Source organism: Malaclemys terrapin, chromosome 1 (assembly GCF_027887155.1).
Source record: "Malaclemys terrapin pileata isolate rMalTer1 chromosome 1, rMalTer1.hap1, whole genome shotgun sequence".
Lineage (NCBI taxonomy): Eukaryota > Metazoa > Chordata > Testudines > Emydidae > Malaclemys > Malaclemys terrapin.
The window spans coordinates 78,843,808-78,850,145 of NC_071505.1; positions in this window are offsets into that span (position 1 = coordinate 78,843,808).

Consider the following 6,338-nt stretch of genomic DNA (forward strand, 5'->3'; position numbering starts at 1 on the left):
TTTAAGAGGAACTTAGAATCTTTTACAAAATAAAACAAGATTCCAACTTAAGAGTTGATGGACATATAACCTCTGCACTTACACTTCTTAATGCTCTCTTCAAAAAAGGGTTGGAAAATGTGTTTCCACAGATTTGTATTTGTTTACGCCTACTAACAGTGTTGCCAGTGTCGGTAGCATCAGGAAAGCGTGCATTTAGTAAGCTAACATTGATTAAAAATCATTTGCGTTCAGCCACCGGGGAAGACAGGCTGAACCATTTGCTCACTTTGAGCATAGAATATGAAATGGCCAAAGACATAAGTTTTGATGACATTATTAATGAGTTCGCCAAAATGTAAGCGAGGAAAAAATTTGCAGCTGTATAATTAATGTTCAGAACGATTTGTAAAAAAATGATTTCATAAGAAGCATTATGTAATTGAAAATGTATACATACCATTAAAGCATTTAATGTTTTTAAATAATGTATTTCACATATTTTCAAATTATTAAAAATTAATTTTTGAATGTATTTCACTGGTTATTTTTTACATTTACAAATCCGTTACTATAGTGTTGCAACTTTTTTTTATGGAAGGGGCCCCCAAAACTGCTTTGCCCCAGGGCCCCTGAATCCTCGGGGCGGCCCTGCCCCCATGAGGCCCCAGAGTCTCTAAGCTGGGGCTGGCTCTAGAGCACAGGAGCCGGGAGGCTCCACCCTGCCCAGGGGATTGGATATACGCCAGGTGGTGGGACAGGAAGTGAGTTCACAAAAAGCAAATCTTTTCCCATGACAGAAGCAAGCAGGGAACAGGCAACAGAATACTGGCATAGCATGTCACGACTTTATTAAGGGCACGTCTACACTGACAAAGTTACAGCGCCGCTCAGAGAGCGCAGAAGGAAAACTGCTGTTGTGTGCTCACACTGACAGCTGCTTATGCAAAACCTTCTTCACATTTGCAGCACTTGCAGTGGTATTTGGAGCGGTACACTCTGGGCAGCTATCCCACAGAGCACCTCTTTCTCTCTTGCCACTAAGACTTGTGGGAAGGCGGAGGGGGTCACGGGGCATCCTGGGTCCTGTCCCAATGCCCCGTGATGTATTGCTTCGCATCCCAGCAATCCCTGTGCTTCCGTCTGCATTTGGCGCCATCTTTCAATGGTTTGTGTACTACGCGCCCTGCCTCTTTCGGACTGCAGGAATAGATCCTGAACTGCTGACCAGTATGCTGCTTGCTCTGACCAACACGTCACGAGTGGCAGTGGAGTTATTCCTTAAACTACAAAGGCAAGAGAGTGCGACATTGATCTCACCACATTTAGTAGCTATGAATGCTTGTGGCATTCATGGAGGTGCTGACCACAGTGAAACGTCGCTTTTGGGCTCAGAAAGCAAGCACTGAGTTGTGGGATCACATTGTGATGCACATCTGAGATGACAAGCAGTGGCTGCAGAACTTTCAGATGAGGAAAGCCACATTCCTGGGACTGTGTGATGAGCTCGCTCCAGCCCTCTGGCACAGGACATGAGAATGAGAGCTGCCCTGCCATTGGAGAAGTGGGTGGCGATTGCACTTTGGAAGCTGGCTACTCCAGACTGCTACCGATCGGTCACTAACCAGTTCAGAGTGGGAAAGTCGACCGTTGGAGTCGTGTTGATGGAAATATGCAGGGCCATTAATTGCATCCTGCTCTGAAAGACTGAGACTCTGGGGAACGTGCGTGACATTGTAGATGGCTTTGCACAAATGGGCTTCCCTAACTGTGGAGGGGCGATAGAATTGGAATGTGCATACCATCTGGCACCAGACCTCCCAGCCACCGAGGATATTAATCACAAGGGGTATTTCTCTATGGTTCTCCAGGCACTTGTGGATCACCGTGCGCGTTTCACAGACATTAACGCAGGCTGGTGTGGAAAGGTGCATGAGACATGCATCTTTTGGAACACAGGCCTGTTCGAGAAGCTGTAAGCAGGGACTTTCTTCCCGGACCAGAAGATCACCACAGGGGAAGTCGAAATGCCCACTGTGATCCTGGCAGACCCTGCCTACCCTTTAATGCCATGGCTTATGAAGCCATACACGGGGCAACTTGACAGCAGCAAGGAGCGGTTCAACAACAGGCTGAGCAAGTGCAGAATGATTGTTGAGTGTGCATTTGGCCGTTTAAAAGCCTGCTGGCAATGCCTGTATGGGAAGCTGGATGTGGCCAATGACAATATTCCTATGCTTATAGCCACGTGCTGTATGCTTTGCTCAGGGCTGGACCGCAGAGGCTCAGTGCCTGAAGGCTTTGAACAGCCAGAGACCAGGGCTATTAGAGGGGCATAGCGTGGGGCCATAAGGAGCAGGGATGCCTTGAGGCAGCAATTTGAAGCTGAAAGCCACTAATATTTGTTGCTGTGCTCGGGATTGCTTGTAATGCTAGGAGGTGATTGCTGCACATGATGCAAGAAGGAGGCTTAACATAATTGTGTTGCTTTGCAGTGCTCTTTTTGCTTTCACTTAATAGAATAAAGAGTGCTTTCAAACCAATACAATTATTTTATTAAAAGACAACAACCAGAAGAGAGAGAGTCAAACGAAAATATTCATCAGCAGGGAGGGGGATGAGGGATGGGGGAAGGGAAGGTCTCAAGAGGAGGGGGGGTCCCGGGACAGCTAAAGATTTGTGTATGTCCAGGGATCATACCCAACCTTCTCCTTTGGAGTACAATGCAGCGGGTGCTGTACTTCAGCAGGGCCAAACTGCAGGGGGATGGGTGTTGAGTGCAATGGGTAGTGGGAGTGCTGGACTGTGAGGAGGGAGGAGTGGAATGCTGCGAGTAGAGAGTGGAGCCAGGAGGTTGATAAGAGTGTGTTGGTAGTGTGTATGTGTGTGTGTGTGTGTGTGTGTGTGTGTGTGTGTGTGTGGTGCATGGGAAAGAGTTTTGCAACAATGGCTGCATGGGAGGGTGGGCACGGAGCTGCTCGGTTTGAAGAGCTAGTATCGCCTGGAGTGTGTCCACTCGGCGCTCCATAACCTTTAAGAGCTGCTCCGTGGCGTCATTCTGGCATGCCATGTTCTCCTTTTGGTCCCTTCTCGCTGTCCTGCCACTCCTTCAATTCCTGTTTCTCAGCGGTGGAGTGCATCATAACATCATGCAGAAAGTCCTCCTTAGTTCTTCTTGGCTGCTTTCTAATTCTGCGCAGCCATTCTGCTGTCAATAACAAAGAGGGAGGCTGGGCTCCCAAGGTCATCTCTGTGAAATTTAAATGCAACATTTACAGAAGCAGTCTTGTTTGCAACACAGACAACACTGATTCAGTGATTTAAAACACAGCCAGTACTTGCACACCTGTCACTAACTGGTTGACCCCAGGCAAGAACACATGAGTCACAAGACCCCCAAAATGGTGAGTAGCTTCAGGGGCAGGGGAAATTAGTGTTCCCAGACCCTGCTGTGCACTGGGGCACATAGCTCTTGGGGAAAGCCAGGACAGTGGGCGGGGGAGGGGAATAATCATTCCTGTCCCCACACTTTCTACAGGATGTGATCATTATGGAAGATATCTCGCTGCTGAGGGTGAGCAGGGAATCAAGGGAGAGTCTTCTCCAAGCCTGCGGGTTCTGCCCTGGCCCCTATGTGGCTCTCCTGTGTGCAGCAATGACCCCCCCCCTCACCCCAGTGATGGCAGAGTGGCATGGGAAAGTTACCGTTAATGGGGCAAGAAATAAAGCAGCTCTGTCGAAGAAGCTGCAGCAGTGGATTGCCCAGTATCTCCACAAAAGTTTCCTGGAGATCTCTGAGGGAGATTCCCATGAAGTGAGGAAGTCTATCAACAGCATGTTCTGCTGCTCAGACTGGGCAGGTGGTGGGAGACAAGCCTGCTTTCTACAACCTCCTGCCCCCAACAACTCGCTTCAGCAATTCCCAAAATCAGATCCACTTACCAGGGGCCTCCTCTCCTGTTTGTGTTTTGCCAAGATCCAATGGCTGTGACTGGCTAGGCTCCTCTGGGGTAGAAAAGAGCTCCTGGCTGCATGCATCTCTGGCCTCCGAGTCATCCTCTGCCTCTGAGTCCCCCTCCCCCTCTTCATCCAAGATTTTCTCCTCCTGGTTCATACACTCTCAACTGGCATGCGAGCCAACCAAGTATCCACAGGGGCCTTCGCAGTGGAGGTGGGATCGCCACCGAGTATGGCATCAAGTTCTTTGTAGATCTGGAAGCTCATGGGCGCAGCACTGGAGGGGTGGTTTGCCTCCCATGCTTTGTGGTAGGCGTTCCGCATCTCCTTCACTTTGACCCTGCACTGCAATGTGTCTCAGTTATGGCCTCTTTCTGTCATGCAACATGAAATCTGTCCATAGGTATCATAATTCCTATGGCTGGAGTGCAGCTGGGACTGCACAGTCTCCTCTCCCCAAATGCTAATGAGGTCCAGCAGCTCCACATTGCTCCAAGCGGAGGATCGCCTGGTGCGTGGAGCAGCATGGCCACCTGGAAAGATGAGCTGAGCCCACTGCACACATCACCGAGCAAACAGGAAGAGGACTTTCAAATTTGCAAAGGAATGTACGGGGTGGGGATGATGATTGGTCACCTGAGGGCAGGGCAGTAGAGTTCAAACTGATGACCAGAGAGGTGAGAACAGGCATTGTGGGATACCTCCTGGAGGCCAATCACAGCGCTGTAATCGCCACAGTGTCTACACTAGCACCACAGCGCTGTAGCCTCAGTGCAGAAAGCTGTACGCCTCTCATTGGGGTGCTTTTTTTAGAGCGCTACAACTGTGCAGTTTCTGCGCACTAAGTGGCTTGGCAGTGTGTACACCTTGGGAGTTACAGCGCAGAAAGCTGCTTTACTGCACAGAAACTTGCCAGTGTAGACAAGGCCTTTGTGTTCTTTTAATTGCATAGGATGAGAATTAGCTACTGAAGTCAGAAAAGTGTGACGTACCAGATGACAACCAAATGTCTCCCAAGATCTAACTGTAAATTAAACCCCCTGCACTAAAACTGTAACTTTAACGAAGTGTGGCCGCAAATTTTGAACAAAAGGAATCAGTTGGCTAAGCATTCCTCTGAATGAGGGAGGGAGCTCAGCTGAGCCAGACTTGTAAAGACAGGAAATTGGCTGTAGAGAGGGTTGCTGGGAAGGTCTACAGTCACTCCATGGGAGAAGGGAGGAGTGTTTGGAGGCTATAGGCAGGGCCGGCTCCAGGGTTTTGGCCGCCCCAAGCAGCCAAAACCAAAAAAAAAAAAAAAAAAAAAGCCGCGATCGCGATCTGCGGCAACAATTCGGCGGGAGGTCCTTCACTCCCAGGCGGAGTGATGGACCCTCCGCCGAATTGCCATCGAATACCTGGAACTGCCGCCCCTGTCCGGAACGGCCGCCCCAAGCACCTGCTTGAGAAGCTGGTGCCTGGAGCCGGCCCTGGCTATAGGGACGGGTAGCTCAGTTACTCCCTGGGAGGGGGAGTGAGGAGGCTTGCAAACCCAAAGAGGGGAGTGCCACATGGTATGGAAAGGGCTCAGAGAAAGGCAGTAGGATCTAAAAGGGAACAGACCTTGACTGCTTATTAGAGGGTCTCTGAGCTGGAACCTGGAGTAGCGTGTGGGCCCAGGTTCCCCTGCCAGCCACTGAGGGAGTGGTGCTATGTGGTAGTGAATGGGAAGACTGCCTAGAATTTATGAAGGAACTCTTTGATACCAAAAACATGTATAGTGACCTGGCCAGAGGGCTGAGTTATGAAAAGGCAGCTCATGGAGCAAGAGAGGGGCTGCAGACCTAGACGAAGAGACAAAGACATAGTGTGCAACCACAGGAAAGGGCATTAATGTTGTGAGCTATTCCCCAGAGTGACCAGGAAGAGGCGCCGTCTAGCAGTGAGTGGAGTACCCTGTCACACAGTGTTACACATGCCATAATTGCACCAGATTTTAAAGGTGTTAAAGTTCAAGAACATCTATGTAAAGTCAACTTTTTCAAGTACAAGTTCACCAGCTTTCCAAAAAAAAGTGATCCTTGCATAGAAACCTGTCATATTGGCGGTTTAACTTCTTTGCACAACCTTCTTGGACAAGATGTTCTGCAATCAGGGAACAACAAAATGCCCCTAGGCTCTTTTTCTCCCGTTTGGAAGAATACTGTATTCTCACTGCATGTGTCACATTTCATATACTCTCCAGATATAAAACATATCTGAGATATACTTAATGATGTAAAGGGTGCTTAAATATTTCTAAAATGGCCAAGTCAGGATATTTAAAATATATGGAGGATCTAATTTAAAATGCATTTTAAAGTACAATGAAATATTTGGAGGACAGTGTTGCAGCTCGTAGAGCAGGTGAGAAAACTTTCAGG